Genomic DNA, 15,791 nt, shown 5'->3' on the forward strand with positions numbered 1-15,791 from the left:
GGCGCGGTGGCTCAAGCCTGTAATCCCAGCACTTTGGGAGGCCGAGACGGGCGGATCACGAGGTCAGGAGATCGAGACCATCCTGGCTAACACGGTGAAACCCCGTCTCTACTAAAAAATACAGAAAACTAGCCGGGCGCGGTGGCGGGCGCCTGTAGTCCCAACTACTCGGGAGGCTGAGGCAGGAGAATGGCGTGAACCCGGGAGGCGGAGCTTGCAGTGAGCTGAGATCTGGCCACTGCACTCCAGCCTGGGCGACACAGCCAGACTCCGTCTCAAAAAAAAAAAAAAAAAAAAAAAAGAATTTTTAAAATTTCTTTTTTTGTTTTGAGGTGGAGTCTTGCTCCTTAGCCCAAGCTGGAGTGTGCAGTGGCGCGTGATCTCAGCTCACTGCAACCTCTGCCACCCAGGTTGAAGTGATTCTCCTGCCTCAACCTCTGGAGTAGCTGGTGTTACAGTTGCACACCACCATGCCCGATAAAATTTATTTCTTAATTTCTTCCTTGACCCATTGGTCATTCAGGAGCATATTGTTTAATTTCCACGTATTTGTACAGTTCCTAAAATTGTCTACTTATGATTTCTAGTTCTAGTCTATGTGGTCTGACAATATATTTGATGTAATTTCTATTTTAAAAAATTGTTGAGACTTTTTTCATGGCCTAATATATGATCTATCCTGGAGAATGTTCCATGTGCTTTCGAGAAGAAGGCGTATTCTGGAGCTGTTGGATGAAATGTTGTGTTAATATATTTTAGGTCCATTTGGCCTAAAATGTAGATTAGGTCCAATAATTCTTTGTTGATTTTCTGTTTACATTGTTTGTCTAATGCTAAAAACAGGATGTTGTAGTCCACAACTATTATTGTGTTAGAGATGATTTCTCTCTTTAGCTTTAACAATACATGCTTATATACCTGGGTGCTCTAGTTTTAAGTGCATATATATTTACCATTATTATATTATCTTGCTGAATTGACTTTTTAAATCTATATAATGACATTCTTTGTCTTTTGTACTTTTAGGTTTAAATTTTGTTATATCTAAGTATAGCTATTCTCAGATGCTTTTCATTTCCGTTTTTGTGGATTTTTTTTTTTTCTCCACTTTTAGTCGATGTGTGTCTTCACAGGTGGAAAGAAGTTCTGTGGGCAGCATGTAATTGGGTCTTGTTTTTTTTTTTTTCCTTAATCCATTCAGCCAGTCAATAATTTTTAATTGTGAAATTTAAATTGTTTACGTTCAAGTTTGTTATAGATAGGTAAAAACTTCTGTCATTTTGACATCTTTTCCTTTTTTTGGTTTTTAACATGTAATTCTTTTATTTTGTGAAGGTAACAAAATATACAGAGCAAAACTTTTCCTGTTTAAAATTAATGTTTTACAAATCTGCATTATCACTTGTATATAAATACTATATAGCTGTTCATTAATTAGGTGTATAAGTCCAACAATGTATTCTTCTAACTGTTAAGCAAAAACAATATATATATATATATATATATTTTTTTTTTTCAAATTTATCCGAGTGTCCTACGCCGCTTACGCTGGTGACCACTGCGATCTCTGTCAGCTGCGTGGAATGACAGGAGGAAAGAATCATTGTGTGTGTTCAAGAGTGCGTCAGACTCAATTTCCAAAAGTTTTACCCCTAAAAGCACGTAAATATACAAAGATGGATACTTCATATAAATTAAAAACAAAAAAAATCAATCAATTTGAGTTTATTTCAAATACAGAAAAAGTATGGCACAGGTGTAAGCCACGACATGGTTTCCTTTAATGATATTGAATCTTGTATCACACTGGCCAGCATGAAGTTTGTTACTCAGACTTTACAGGCGTTTTCCTTAATTCAATCAGTCCTGCTCCCAGCACAACACAGGAGGTGATTGGAGAATAATAGCCAGAATCTGGCCTGCTTGGCACCATGATACAATCAGGGAAAACAAACCAGGGCGCCTGCACTGCTTCTCAGACCAGGACGTTTCTCTTGGGTAACTGCTTTTAAAAGGAACTGAGATCTGATGAGGAGGTTCCTAGAATTGGAGCACTAAAGACAGAAGCGTGAGGAGGCTGGGGGTGAGGGCGGCAGCGTCCGCCCCAGAGCGTCTCTGCCCTCGGTCCTGGCCTGGCCATTACATGGCCTCGAACTGATCAATACACTGCCTGGTGTTGCCCTGCCGGATCTGCCGCAACGTCTTGTACTTGTCCCGACCTTGCCTCATGTTCTCATTGTGGATGATGTAATTATGAGTCCTCTTATTCTCATCTTGGGCCTGGGACAGCTCGCCGCTCAACGTCAGCAGAGGCCGCTGCACGCGCTCGTTCTCCGCTTCGGTGATGTGTTTCTCCTCGTTTCGGTGATCCCGGATGCCCTCGCTAGACAGCTCCGCTCTGTGTAGTCCGTGGGCTCCGAGCCCTCGTCCTGCAAGCTGTCTTGGACATGGTAGCTCACCGTCTTCTATACAAGGGGCGGTGGGGGCGGGGGTGCAGTCATCACCAGGTGCAGCTCCTCCTTGGTCTTCACCAGGTCATCCTGGGCTTCTCTGGCTCTCTGCTGCCACTCTTCAACTTCACCTCCTTGCGCCGCCGTGCTCCTTGCGCCTCTGTGCCTCTTCCAGGAGTGCGATCTTCGTGGTGTACTCTGCAAGCTCCGCAGCCGGCAGCGCCTGGCTCTTTATCAGATCCACCACTTGTCTCTCCAGCTCCTCCTTGGTTAATGAGTACAAACATATAGTTAAATAGAAGACATAAGTTCTAATGTTTGATGTCAGAGTATGGTGGCTATAGTTAATAATAATGCTGGCCGGGCGCGGTGGCTCAAGCCTGTAATCCCAGCACTTTGGGAGGCCGAGGCGGGTGGATCACGAGGTCAGGAGATCGAGACTATCCTGGCTAACATGGTGAAACCCCGTCTCTACTAAAAATACAAAAAAAAACTAGCCGGGCGTGGTGGCGGGCGCCTGTAGTCCCAGCTACTTGGGAGGCTGAGGCGGGAGAATGGCGTGAACCCGGGAGGCGGAGCTTGCAGTGAGCCGAGATCACGCCACTGCACTCCAGCCTGGGAGACAGAGCGAGACTCCGTTTCAAAAAAAAAAAAAAAAAAAATAATAATAATAATAATAATAATGCTTTGTTTGTTTCAAAAGAGCTAGGAGAGAGAACTTGAAATGTTCTCAACACAGAAATGATAAACACTTGAGGTGATAAATAACCAAAATATCCTGATGATTATTGAACATTCTATGCAATTAACAAAATATTTCATGTACCCCATACAATGTGGAAATATTATTCATTAATTTAAAAACATATATATGAAATATTAAACATAGATTCAGATTTTTCTCAATTTCTTGTATTGGTCTGGTTTCTCATAATCCCTTGTAGGGTGTTTTTTGCCACTTGGTTTTTCATTTCTTGATCAAAAGTACTTACTACTTAGCATCTAGAAACAATCACATATATTTCTGTGCTATTTACTTTGAAATATTCTGGTATAACAAACTGTTCCCTTTTTTATCTCAGGGTAGAAACTCAATTACTAGTATCCATTGAAAAAAAAATCTATATATTCATTTTTTGAGCTAAAAATCTAAAATCTCTTTCACACAAGTAATTTATAGATTTGTGTAAGTATCTGCTATGGTTTGGACATTTGACTTTACAAGCCTCATGTTGAAAATTTGATCCCTGGTGTTGGGAATGGGGCCTAGTAGGAGGTTGGGTTATCAGAGTGGATCCCTCATGAATAGATTCATATATTTTCTGGGAGGTGGAGTGTTGAGTGAATGTTAGCTCAGCTAGTTCCTGTGAGAGCTGGTTGTTTAAAAGAGTCTAGCACTTTTCTCCCCATCTCTCTGCTTTTCTCTTGTGATCTCTGCACATGCTGGTTCCTCTTGGCCTTCCAGCATGAGTGAGAGCAGTCTGAAGCCCTCACTGGAAGCAGATGTTAGTGCCATTTTTCTTTTACAGCCTGCAGGACTGTGAATCAAATAAATATATTTTCTTTATAAATTACCCATCCTCAAGTGTTCATTTACAACAACACAAATGGACCAAGACAGTATCACATACTTGCATTTTATAATTCCCACTTATAGCTATTTTTCTTACTTCATCACATGGGAAAATTTTAATACTATACAGGTCTTAGAATTTGTAGATTAAAACTGTGAGGATATTCAGCTGAAATGCAAACAATTTTCATATTCATTAAGGCAATGTCAGTATAAATGGGCTTAAATATTACATTAAATGATTTCAGTGCCTTTTTTAGCATATTGGACACTTAGAAAACAAAAGACAAGACTCATTGTGTGAGCAACCATATTTCCCCAAATTCCAGGAAGTTAAAAAGAGAAAAAACAGTTTGTCCAGAGCTGTACTGCACTAATGTAAAGCAATATATTTAGCCAGATTCCTAATAAAGTCATGTGAATGACATTATACTTAAACATTTTGTAGGGAAAAGAAAAATATGAATTGCTATTTTAATACATAATGCTAGAATTCATCATAGGCAGGAAATCATTTTATAATTGGAAATAAATTTGTAAGTACTATTGAGGATGATCAAAACACAAAGAGATAGCTAAATTCTCTATATGAGTAATCAATAAAAATATACAGGAGTGAGGAGAGAAGAGAGTAAAGAGGTGGATGGAGAATCATGGAGAGAGTTCACAGTAAACCCATAGAAAGAACCTGCCACTTTGGAAAAAGTTAACCAGTAAAAAATTTCAAATGATGACAAAATCAAAGGGCATATTTAAAGAGCCTTTAATATAAGTCACATTTTACATCCCAGGATCACAACTGTTAGCTATGTGACATCTGCTGTAACTGTGTGCTTTAGTTTTTTGTGTGAAGATATGTGTGTGGAATGGGACTGAAAAGTTTGAAGTTAATAATTCCTGGCATCCTCACAGAATGGTGTTTGAAATTTCCCAACTAAATTTGTGAAGGGAGGGACTACCTTTGTATGAGAACTCCAATCGATTTTTATCAGCATAAAATAGAATTCCTTCATTCTCAACTTTAAAAATGGGATTCACATAAAATTTAGGAAAATTTTAATACTTGAGGGCATGTTTGAAACAGTCTTTAAATTTTACATATTTTAATTCATATTATTTCTCAATATTGAATTTAATATTCTTAATCAATTTGGTATCCCAAATATTTAAAAATCTGCCATATTCTCTATGTGCATTAGAAATAATTTGAAAATTTGCAAGGAGATTTTAATAAGGTATATTACATGATAATAAACAGTAAATTTAGGGATGTATTCACAGTAACACTCTAATTGTCTAAGTACCCTCAAATTCACCCTGAAACAAAAAGAAACTACAGGATGTATCTGAGTAACCAAAAGAGATTTTATGAAGCCCATGCCTTGAAATCTCATGTCCTTTCCTCATTGAAGGGCCCTCAAGACACCTCTCAAGGACTATTAACTTTATTTATGTACACATCTAATAAACTTGATTATTGGCATTACCTTCCCAGAGCAGATATAACCGTTTTAAAGGAAACTATAAAGCGCAGGCTCAAGAGCTGGGAAACCATAGCTGGCTGGATCCATTTAGTGTAAAGCACTGTATCTCCTCCATTCACCTGCACCTCTGCTTCAAAGTCCCATAGAGCAGAACTACTGTCTTAAAATGTAACAAATTCGGCTGGGCATGGTGGCTCATGCCTGTAATCCCAGCACTTTGGGAAGCCGAGGTGGGTGGGTCATCTGAGGTCAGGAGTTTGAGACCAGCATGGCCAACAGGGTGAAACCCCGCCGCTACAAAAAAGACAAAAATTAGCTGGTCATGGTGGCCAGTACCTGTAATCCCAGCTAGCTGGGAGACTGAGGCAGGAAAATCGCTTGAACCCGGGAGGTGGAGGTTGCAGTGAGCCAAGATCGCGCCATTGCATTCAGGCCTAGGCAACAAGGCAAGGCTCCATCTCAAAATAAATAAATAAAAATTTTAAAAAAGTAACAAATTCAATTATTTAAATCCTCTGTGGAGATCACAACCAATAAAATATAAGGAAATAATGGCTGTGACACTGTAATTTTCCATGTTACTTCTCCAAATAGATTTATGCAATTTATTCTTCCAGTCCCAGCTACTTAATAGAATTTAAGTTCTTAAGAGATGAAAGAATGGTTGGTTCTGAATCAAAAATAAAAGTTCTATACTTTTTTTTTTTTTTTTTTTTTAAGGGATGGGTCTTTGTCTGTTGTCCAGGCTGGAGTGCAGTGACATGATTATAACGATTATAGCTCACTGCAGCCTGGAACTCCTGGGCTCAAAAGATCCTCCCATTCAGCTGCTTGATTTAGTTTATACATAGATGTTAGGTTGAGAAAGAAGAAAAGTGGGTTTACAGTAGAGAACTTTCGGTTAAGTATTTGTTATTTTTTGACTTCTTGCTTAATGTGACAATGAATTTTTTTTCCCCTGTGTTCATAGGTTGTAATTAGACTTAACTGGTTTTTCCATCCTTTTCTGAATGTTATAATAAAAAAATCTACTGGAAACATGTTGAAACTATTTTAGTTTGAATACATGATAGAAACTCTATATCTTTTTCATATTTTTTTTATATCTATCTTACTTTTCTTGAACTCCAGTCCAATGGATGGCAATTTCCACTTGAATCTCCAATGTCATAGTAATCTTAACATTTCCAAATTTTAACTGACCTATCTGTCCAACTCACCCCCTTCTTCCAGTGACTCCTGATATTTTCCGAGTCTCTGTCAACATTTTCCAGTTTATCTAAAATTTTGGAGCCACTGTCACTCATCCCAGGCTTCCTCGGTGTCTTCCCCTATATCTAATCTGTTATTATAGTCTTTAGTAATTTTTTAGGAAAACTTAAACAATTTTTTTTTTGTCCAACTGCCTTCATTGTAGTTTTGGCTGCTCACAATTGGAAGGTTTTTATTAAATCAACCCCATACTGGCTCACTCAGACTGCAACTAGGCATCTCTCCTGGCCTCTGCCGCCATTTTATTTTGTAAGCACTTCTTAAATAAAGTGAGATATCCTCAAAAGCTTCCAATGTTCTAAGTCACCTATGTGGCCTTTTGTGTTCTCCATAGTCGAGTCATACCTTAACATAGGATCGTATTTTACCTCTCTCTTATAAAATATGAAAACTCACTGCAGCTTTTTCAATTTTACACAGGTTCCTTCTGTTCTCTGAGCTGCCATTCTCCTTGAACTGTATCTGTTGGAACCATAGTTCTAATACATTTTTTTCAAGGCTTGGCTCACAATTAAAACCTACTACATCATTCTCTGGCCATTGTACCAGATTACTCATCCTTTCCTACTTTGAACTTCTGTAGAACCACCTGCTTTATCACATACGTCACATTTTCTTTGAAAGGCCTTATTTTTATAGTTCAGGATAGAATACGAACTTCTTGAGGCAGGGACATGCCTTATATGAATATGACAATAATACCAATCATATAACACTTATTGAGCTCTTATTATATTTATTCTAAGAATATATATTATCTATTTCTGTCTTACAAAACTCAGTAAGATGTTATAATTATTACCATTTCATAGATGAAGAGATGAGACACAAAGAGGTCTAGTAGTGTTTACAAGGTATTACAAACATTGAGTGGCAGAAGCTACATTTAAATACAAGGTGGCTGACTTCTTTGCTTCTGCTCTGAACTATGGCCTTAGTTTACGTTCTTATCTCCCATGTGCACAACACAGATCTCAACAAAAAAGACATGTTCCTCAAAATATTTTTTATAAAATGAATCAAAATCAGGAAAAATTCAATAGTCAGTATTCTTTACATGTCTTTTATAATATTTAAACTGCCTCTCACGATGAAACACCTTAAAATATCTGGGATTTGCCACTAACTTTGCTTCTTCACATCCTTACTCTTCCTTCAGCTACATGAATAATTTTTCAACAGCCCAAACAATTTTCTTACTGCACATTTAATGAAACCAGTAAAGCTAAAACATTCTGAGTGCTCAGCAGTGACAGTGTCAGCAAGCAATTAATCTCCAACAGTTTACCTACCATGTTATGACCACTAGAGCTCAGTTCAGCTCCTCACATGACTCTACTTCCTAATTATCTCCTGGAAAAGAAAGTCTGTCAGCCAAAAGCAGAGCATCAAGAAAATAGTAAGAAAAACTGATGGAGATAGAAACAAGGTTTTCATCCATAAAAAAAAAAAGGATGCACATATTTTCCATAGAGAAAAACAATTCCGGTCTTGGAACTTTTTTGATTGGTTACTTTTCAGCTTGCCTCAATTTCACCCTCTATAAAATTGGTTTCACAGTATTTGTGCATTAGAGAAGGATATTGTAGGACTTAATTAAAGCTTATAAAACATAGAGAGAACCTTTCTGTAATTACCTTGCCATTCACCTTTGTCATTTATCTTTCCTCAAGGGGGCCATATCTTTTATCCGTTGTAATATAGAAGAAAACCACAGAACATCAGGTGATGCCATTGTGGAAAAGGATTTTATGCAGCTGTAAATAAGTAGCAACATAAGGCAATACTTGGCAAGATAAAATTCCAGCATATATAAGCTGCAAAAATAAAGCACCAGACTTTATCACTGTGTCAGCTTCTACTCTTAGCCCACAAGAGTCTATTCTCAAGCGAACACTGTCAGAGTGATCCTTTAAAAATATAAGACAAATACTCTCATTCTTCTCAAACTCCTCATAGTTTCCCATCTTTGCGAGAATAAAAGCCAAGGAATTTACAAGAAGTCACCTACAAGAATTTTCATTCTTTGGCCCTCTCTTTTTCCTCTAACCTCACATCCTATTCCCTCCCAAATCATACTGGCTTCCTTGCCAGGCATGTGCCTGTCTCATGGATTCTGTCTGGCTCATTTTCTAAATCTCAAATACTCTTTAGCCAAATCTCTGCATGATTCATTTATTTTATCTCTCCTTCAGATTTTCACACAAATGGCACTTTGTTAGTGAGATCTTGTTTGAGCATCCTATTAACAATGGTACCCTGACCTTTGCCCTCTTTAATGTTCTTCCCTGCTAGAATTTTTCCATAATCTTTATCATCATATGACAGGCTATAGATTTAAATTGTTTATTTATTGCCTGTTTCTCCTTACTAGTTTGTACACTCCATGTGCATAGGAATATTGAGTTGTTTTATTTACAGATTTATTCTCAGTACCTGGAAAACTGCTGTCACAAAGTTGTTTTACTGAGGTAAATAGTTATTGAATAAATAAATAAGCTGAAAAAATTTCAAATCTGAAAATGAAAATGAGGCAGTATGAAACATAGTCAAGCAACAATTTTCTACAAGAGTAAAAATGTCCAGGTGTATTTACAGATAAAATTTTTCATTTTCATGTATTATTTGTTGCTATATTAAAAGTCGTATGATTAGTTAGGCTATTAAATAATTTAATATTTATTCATAATATTTGGATATGTAGCATTTTCTCCAAATTATGGGAAATAGCACAAAAAATGGTGGCTTCATATCTCATAAAGTGGCCAAAAAATAACGTTTTAAAAGCTAGACTATCCTGCATTGAACAATCACTTTTGTATCCCTATTCGCCAGATGTTTTAATTCATGCCTCAAAGAAACATGGTGCGTGAGGGATATAGAGAGAAGCTACAAAGGCACAGAATAAAAATAGAAATATATAGGCTTTTAAATATCATGGTAAAGGGAAGAATTTTAGTTGAAATAAATCTTAATTTGATCTAATAGGTGTTCGTGCCAATAAATGGAATGTAAATACATGTTGCATGATAATCAATTAGCAACGATAAGCTTAATTTTATTCTTTATTATTCAAAAGATAACTGGGAGATTCCTTTTAGGTCTAGGTACCATAATAAAAAAATAAGCAGGGGGTAAAGGAAAAAGTGGCTAGTCTCTGGCAGAAGTTCAAATCATGTCATATGAAGTTTACAAAAAAAAAAAAAAAAAAAAAACCAGAAGAAGAAGAAGAAGAGGAAGGAGAAGAAGAAGAAGAAGAAGAAGAAGAAGAAGAGGAGGAGGAGAAGGAGGAGGAGGAGGAGGAGGAAGGTGGTAAGTAGGTGGAAACAAAACGCTATTAAATATATGTATATATTAAAAAGAAGATAAACTAAACTTTTTTTGCTTGCCCCCAGAGCAATACACAAGGACTAGACAAAGAACAATATCAATGCAAAGAAGAATTTGGTGAGAGAATTTTCCATTCTCAAGTGGCGTGCCTGGGAGGTAATATAATTTGTACCAATATATCGGCTCACATAAAAAGTGACTAAGTACAAGATTAGAGAAATTTAAACAGGGATTCAAGTATTAGAACAATGGATAATAATTTTGCCTTGTCAGGTAATTATTTTAAAATCTTTAAATATAACTCTACATCAAATTATTAATAATTAGAGTTGAATCCAGAGAGAGAACACTTTGCCACATGCAGATTTCAGGGTTGCCGTCTAAGAAAAAATGTACAATTTTAATATGAATTTTATTTATTTAGCAGGTTATAACATTTAGGAATATTTATCAAGTTTTACAAAACATACCCTTTAATTTCATTTCTGAAAATGTATCATAAATTATTGTATACTGCAGCATTGCTTCTAATAGTAAAATGCTGCAAACCATTTACACTTCTAAAAATAGTGGATTGGTTAAATAATTTATGTTATATCCAAATATTTTACCAACATATATATCTATTTAAATAATGTTATAGGAGAAACATTAATGGTAAAGAAGCATGTACAGGGTATATATACATTGTAATAAAATTTCAAGTATATAAAACTTGTTTGGATAGTATAATTAATTACTATAAAAATTAGCTTATACATTAATTTATTGACTGTGTATTATAATGTCACCGATAACATGAGTCACATCTCATCACACATACACACACACACACACACATCCTCACACACAGATAAGTGGCTTATCTAATTTTTAAAATTATTTTTGTTTTAAAATAAATGTATGATACCTTTATAATTTTGTTCAATGTAGTGAAACGAGAAATAAGCTCCTTGTAATTACCTTTACACATTCCATTGTTGACCAAACCATATTGATTCTACCTTCAAAATATTTCTAGAATTACTATTCCTCTCCACTGAATATTTCAAAAGACTCCTAATGGTTTCTTTCCAGATTCATTGCCCTCAAGGATGTCAACACAACTATTTATAAAGTGTAATTTTGCTGAAATTCACTAAGATAAAGAAGAGAAAAATAGGAGAAGATGGACTTCCATATTTTGAAGATAGGACCCAAATAATTTCCTAGATCATGCATTGATCGATAGTGTTTTTCTTTTTTTTTCTTTTTTTTTTTTTCCTCCTTTTTTTGAGAGGGAGTCTCGCTCTGTTGCCCAGTCTGGAGTGCAGTGGGGCGATCTCTGCTCACTGCAAGCTCCGCCTCTTGAGTTCACGCCATTCTCCTGCCTCAGCCTCCCGAGTAGCTGAGTAGCTGGGACTACAGGTGCCTGCCACCACGCCCGGCTAATTTTTTGTATTTTTAGTAGAGACAGGATTTCACCGTGTTAGCCCGGATGGTCTCAATCTCCTGACCCCATGATCCACCCACTTCGGCCTCCCAAAGTGCTGGGATTACAGGCATGAGCCACTGCGCCTGGCGATTGATAGTGTTTTTCTATATGGAGATCATTTTACAGGACTATAACAATATTCATTCTAAGATTTTTGTTTCATTTAGCTGATTTTCATAACCAGCACAAATAGAAGTTTTTTCCAATACTTTAAGGTTGACATTTAAACATTATGGAATTTGTTGCATTCAGATAATTTCTCAGCAATTATAGACACAGGGAATCTATGTATTTTTTTTTTTCACTTTCCTATCTATTTTGCAATCTGTAATACTGTTAACTTTCTAACACAGGTTATTTTTTAAAAGTAATAATTTTCTTAAACCTTTCTGGATTATTTGATATCAACATTTGTTTCAGCTTTATATTTAATACAAAGTTATCTAGGAAAAATAGTTGTTAGAACAGTGTAATTTATTTTCTGATTGAGTATGTTGGTTTCACTCATTTGTGATGGTTGATGAAAATCTTAAAACACAAAAACAAATTCTAGCATTTAGTTTTACCTAAAAGTCACTTCAATAGGATAAAACTTATTCTACCATTAAGTTTCAGTTTTATATGTTCTTCTTTATCTTATTTGCATTATTCTGAAATGTTTCCGTCAGTATTTCTTTAACAGAGGGAATCATTTACGATTCTATTGTAGTTCTTTTTACATGTAGAATTTATTTATGTGGAATCCAATAAGGAATATGACTTCTTTCTGTTTCCATATGGCTTACTTAGTTCAACTACATTAGGCTCTTCATGATTTCTACCAAGACTAATAACAACAGAAAACACCATCACCGGTTCATCTTACTCCTCTCATGCTTGCTTTTCCTGAGAAAGACAAATTTACCAAACTATCTCTTAGAAGGAACATATGGTTCACTAAGCGTGTTGAAAATAAGACTGGAGACCAGAAATATTAATGAGGGATTTTGTATTAAGAACAACATTTTGCTTGATATTTACTTTCAGTTTTCAAATAAAATACTATTTACTCATTTGTATTGCAATATTTATTGGAATAGGTATTTTCATCTTTTCAGCATTAGTCCACAAAATGGCACTTTCAGTGTATTGTTGCTTACATATTAATATACTACAGAAATGAAATTTAAAACATATTTTTAAGACCTACACTGAAGCCATGGCTACTTGTGTACACCGGATGAATTTACTAGGCAAGTATTTGACTCCTGATTATAATAACCCTTCAGAAAATATAACGGAACTTCACTTAAGTCAAAACAATAAGGACATTATTATCACTGGAAATTTTCCCCGTAACTATATTAATGAATTAATTGGATTGGATTTGTAGAAGCCTCATTGGTATCACAATGAGCACACTGGAAGAAAATGATTCTGTAACAAATTATTTACCTTTGTGAGCAGATGTTACCTCTTTCTGTATACAATGAAAGACACTAGATATTTGGATTTTTAATGTATCTAACTGGTACAACTACTTTTAAAATTATAAAATGCAAGCAGCATAAACTTCCTTCTACTTCCTTTCTTAGGGAATTACTTTTGCAAGTATATTTTTCTTGACTTTTTTCCACATCAGACTTTAAATGAAGACAAATAGAGTTTCTGAACTCACCATAAACCTATTTAAAATATATTTAAGACTTAACATTTTTTGCAAGATCTGACATGAGTTACCTACACATTGGATATTTTTGCCAGCATACACCCACAGCACACACAGAAACATGTACACATAAACACCATATATGCACACATACACAAGCATATCTATACCACACATAGGCATATATACATGAAAACATACAGAGAAAAAGTACCACATCTACACACACACACACACACATACACTCACACACACACACACAACTAGATGTTATTTCACTGATTAATGGGGTTCTACAAGACCTTTGGTTGACCTAATCCTGGTTATTGATTTTTTGCTATTCCACTTAGACCAGAAGGAAATTGGTAGTGATTCAATTTCCTATTACCCCATTTAGAAGTAAGGAATTAATGTCACAGTGAAGAAAAAAGAAAGTATATATTGTGTGAAGATGAAATATGGTGTATTTTGTGAAGGGAGATGAAGAAAAGGTACTGTTAAGAAGAATGGGAAAGATTAGAAAAAGGTAAAAAAAGCTTGATGATAAAAGGTGAAGAAATGACTATGAAACATGACAAGGTAGACAAAGGAAGAGACATGGTATTGTACAATAAAAGAGATTCAGTGAGCACATTCTTCACTTTTTCTGTCACAATGGCTTTCTTTTCTCATAAAAAGGGAGAATATTTGCAAAAGGAATGAAGACACTTCCATTTTCCTCTGGCTTTTTTGGAAATAGATTCTTCTTTTTGACTGTTGAATTCTTAAATATAATAAAAGAAAGTAGTCTGACAAGACTGAAGAATGGTTCGAAAAGAGAGCTCAATCATTTGACATATTTTTATGGTTCAGTAAAATTTCTCTTTCACTATCACCACTTCCAGCCAGCTTCCAGTACCATGAGAGACTTAGAACTTCACTGATTTGAGCTCTTTATTTCTAGAAATATATATTATAAGTTCTACCTTTGTTTAGAGTTCCTTTTCTCTTACTTTGTTAAAAGGACACACATTCCCTATTGTCGCATAAAACATTTTTGTCAGATTTTTTCTTAAGGTAACATACTCTTTGGTAAAAGTCAATTAATTATCAAAACTAATCTGCTCTCTACTGTTTTTATTGGATATATGTGGCCAGGGAGCAAAAGCAAAAGGATATTTTATTTCCCCTTTTATTTGTTTTTTCATTTACAACCATCTGGCATAAACCTGAAACTTGTGACAGGGGTCCCATTAAAAAGAGGAATACAAAAACATGAGCAAGGGTTATTTTCATAACTGAAGATTGAGACTATATTCACACATTTATGGAGCCTTTGTTGAAAGATCTCGTGTGGTTACATATTTCAGATATCTGACTTTAGGCTTTGTCATGACTTATAAAATGAGGCAGACATTTGTGACTTGTCCATAAAAATATGTTATTAAATGGGGACTTTATTACTTAATAATTAAGGGTATAGGTATGAAATTTTAAAACCTGGATTTTTTTTTTTTTTGGTGCTACATTCTATCTAGCTGTGTGCCTATGGGCACTTCAAGATATTCTTATATAAATGGGGATCATAAGGCAACTTCCTCAAAGGCTTGATTTGCTGATTACATGAGAATAATGCATATAAAACAGCACCGTTCACGTCTCTTCTAATTTTTCAATAAATGTGTGTTATTATTACTTGAGAAGAAAACATAGTTTTAGTCATAGAGTGAAGTCATAGAACTCTGTAAATACCTTGATTTACATGATCATTCTGCATGTGGATCCAAATGTTAACACTGAAAGGAATTTTAAGCAGTGAATAGGTTGCATTTTGACTTAAAATGTTAAAAGGCTGGCACAGTGGCTCACACCTGTAACCCCAGCATTTTGAGAGGTTGAGGCGGGTGGATCACCTGAGATCAGGAGTTTGAGACCAGCCTGGCCAGCATGGTCTCAAGTAAAAATCTTGTCTCTAGCAAAAATACAAAAAATACAAAAAAACAAAACAAAACAAAAACAAAAACAAATAAACAACAACAACAAAAAATGATGGCGGGCGCCTGTAGTCCAAGATACTCCAGAGACTGAGGCAGGAGAATGGTTTGAAGTCTGGTAGCGTGATACCTCCACTTTGCTCCTTTTATTTAGGATTATCTTTGCTATTTGGGCTCTTTTTTTGGTCTCAGATAAGTTAATTTTTTTTCTAGTTTTGTGAAAATGTTGTTGGTAGTTTGATAGAAATAGCATTGGATTTGTAAATTGCTTTGGGCAGTATGGCCATTTCAATCTTCTCCTGAATAATGTCTTTTGAATTGTATCATCTCTGATTTTTTTGAGCACTGTTTTGTAATTCTCATTGTAGATAGTATTCACCTCCCTGGTTAGCTGGTATTCCTAGGCATATTAATTCTTTTTGTGGCAACTGTGAATGAGATTGCATTCCTGTTTTGGCTCTCATCTTGGCTGTTGTTGGCATATAGAATGCTAGTAATTTTTGTACGTTGATTTTGTATCTTAAAACTTTACTGAAGTCATTTATCAGCTGAAGGAGCTTTTTGGCTGAGACTATAAGGCTTTCTAG

At 35.6% G+C, this 15,791-nt stretch overlaps 1 pseudogene; it reads right to left on the reverse strand.

Moving 5' to 3' along the window:
- Positions 1-345: 345 nt before the first annotated feature.
- LOC100428428 (ezrin pseudogene) lies at positions 346-6,814 on the reverse strand (annotated as a pseudogene).
- Between the last annotated feature and the right edge of the window lie 8,977 nt (positions 6,815-15,791).

This window comes from Macaca mulatta, chromosome 2 (assembly GCF_049350105.2).
Source record: "Macaca mulatta isolate MMU2019108-1 chromosome 2, T2T-MMU8v2.0, whole genome shotgun sequence".
Classification (NCBI taxonomy): domain Eukaryota; kingdom Metazoa; phylum Chordata; class Mammalia; order Primates; family Cercopithecidae; genus Macaca; species Macaca mulatta.